Source organism: Chrysochloris asiatica, unplaced genomic scaffold, assembly GCF_000296735.1.
Source record: "Chrysochloris asiatica unplaced genomic scaffold, ChrAsi1.0 scaffold00011, whole genome shotgun sequence".
In the NCBI taxonomy this organism is placed as follows: domain Eukaryota; kingdom Metazoa; phylum Chordata; class Mammalia; order Afrosoricida; family Chrysochloridae; genus Chrysochloris; species Chrysochloris asiatica.
Genome location: NW_006408529.1, coordinates 27587265 through 27589486, shown reverse-complemented (window position 1 = coordinate 27589486; position 2222 = coordinate 27587265). Strand labels below are relative to the sequence as shown.

General features: G+C 45.0%; 1 pseudogene; it reads right to left on the bottom strand.

The window, feature by feature from the left end:
• Window positions 1-643: 643 nt before the first annotated feature.
• On the bottom strand, window positions 644-2016 carry LOC102834351 (annotated as a pseudogene).
• Between the last annotated feature and the right edge of the window lie 206 nt (window positions 2017-2222).

Sequence of the window (2222 nt, the reverse complement as noted above, 5' to 3'; positions counted from 1 at the left end):
AAAGAAAAGACTAGGATGCCTCTGGGAAGGGCAAGGGCAAATTAAAGTCTGTGATTTCCAGCATCACAACTTCCAAGAAGAGCATTTGGAGAGCATGAGGAAACTGCACTAAGGAAGGGGTTTAAAAGCAGATGCTGCTTCCTTGACCCTATAAATATCAGAGAGCTGTAAGCAGGAGGCTGCCTTCAGAACCCACAGGCTCCAAACCAAAAACAGGGTGCTTTGAGATGGGTCTGCATTCTGCCAGAGGAGGCTCAAGAATTTGGCATCTTTTCTGTTCTAAGAATGAAAAATGATATGTCACACAACACAGGCTTTTCTCCTTATGAAAAGATGAGAGGCCCCAAAACTTGTTTTGGTAAAACACACACATGGAAATTATTAACTTAACTAGTATTCCAGTATCTAGGGTAAGATATACAACATATATCAGCCATGATCAGTATGATCGAAAATTGTTTTGGGAAAAACTGGTCATTTCTTTTTCAATTTCATAATTAAGAAAGTAATCGGCAGGGTTTTTTTGTTTTTGTTTTTGTTTTTTTTCTGAAAACTTGTTCAGACCCACTCAAGCCAGTTCTGTCTGTCAACTTCCAGAGGGAAACATTCACTGTGTAAACACCTGGGATGCGTGTTCAGCTCCTCAGACAGAGAACTGTCGAGAGGGTCAGCAGAGGGGAGTGACCAGTTTCCAGAGATACAGCAGCACACACATCCAGCGGGAGGCCACCTTGACCTAGAAGATGGACCAGCTCTCACTGAAGAAGGTTTCTATGTTGGTACATTCATAGTTGAACCAGCTGGTAACTGTCATCATCACATAGAGGGATGCCAGGAAAAAGATGAAGTAGAGATAACGGTAATTATAGATTGTGCCCCTCTTCTCATCATAAATGCCCCGTGATCCTTCTTTCAGATTCTGCTGCTTTTCAGCATCCTCTTTGTAAGGAAGGGAAGCAGAAACAACACTGAGCTACCTCTAGTTCTGTAGCTGCATATCACCCTTGCAGAGCATCAGAATTCCATCTTCTTATTGATGTCAAACATGAATATAAGATACACACAATAAGAAGAGTGGTGTCCAGTCCAATAACCAAATTCTCATCTCTGTATAGGTCCTGATCCAAGTTAGGCACACAGACTGTAACATTCTTCCCATGCTCATCCAGAACAAATTCTACAGGTTTGCTGGAAAGAGCTGAAAAAGCGAGGTACTTTACATAGCATTTTATGAGCTCAGACTGCAACAACCAGAGTGTGGCTGTGGATTTTGGACGCAGGGTGAGATGGCCACCAATGAGATCAGCAGGCACAGACCTTCATTTACTCCGAGGAGAATTTTGTTTTCCATGCAGCCTTCTCTCTGTGTATATATATAAAACACTGCCATCAAAATCAAGCCTCCTGCGGCAATGGAATACGTGATGAGGGTCACCAGGGCCAGACAGGCGTACCAGAGCTTGTTAGTCGATGTTCCAGCGGTCCAGTTCTTGTTCCATTTATGAGCAAACTCCACGAGCAACTTGAGCTGGATGCCTATAAAGATGAAACTTTCTATGGCTCCCACTGTAGCGCCAGGCATTCAGAAAGGTCTCCTGATCCGGGATGAAGAAAGCTCCTGAGCACTGGGCCACCAACAGCAGAAGTTTAAACCAAAAGCCATTATGAATATGAGCTCGGCAACCTTTGCTATTGTTGATTTTGAGGGTCAGTAAGGAGAAAATAAAGAAGAAACACGCCATTCCAAAACAGACCCTGTAAGCTGAGTATCCTACCAGCTTCTCTCAGTTGTCCCCAGCTTTAAGGCCTTTACAAATATCTGCAAAAAAGGAATATGCTCTCTCATCTTGTGGACCACGGTTTCTGACATCATGATGCAGCACAGAACGGCAACGAGGATGAAGTCGAGTGCGTACATGAAACGGGTGCCGCGGGACTGTCGGAACTTGGGGCAAAGGCCACACAGCACAAAGAGCAGCAGGCAGAACCACAGCAGCAGGCCAGCTGGCCCGCACAGCACTGCACAGACTTGTCTGAGGCCCAAGACAACAGGCCAGCATACTTCCGCCCTTCCTGGCTCCCTCTGGCAGCGAGAGCCACTCTCCCATCTGACCATGGTTGATTTTCTAACTGCTGCTTCCATGAGTATTGATTGTGGATTCAAGCAAAATGAAGTCTTTGACAGCTTCAGTTAATGGTAGCTAATTTGAATTCCCCTGATC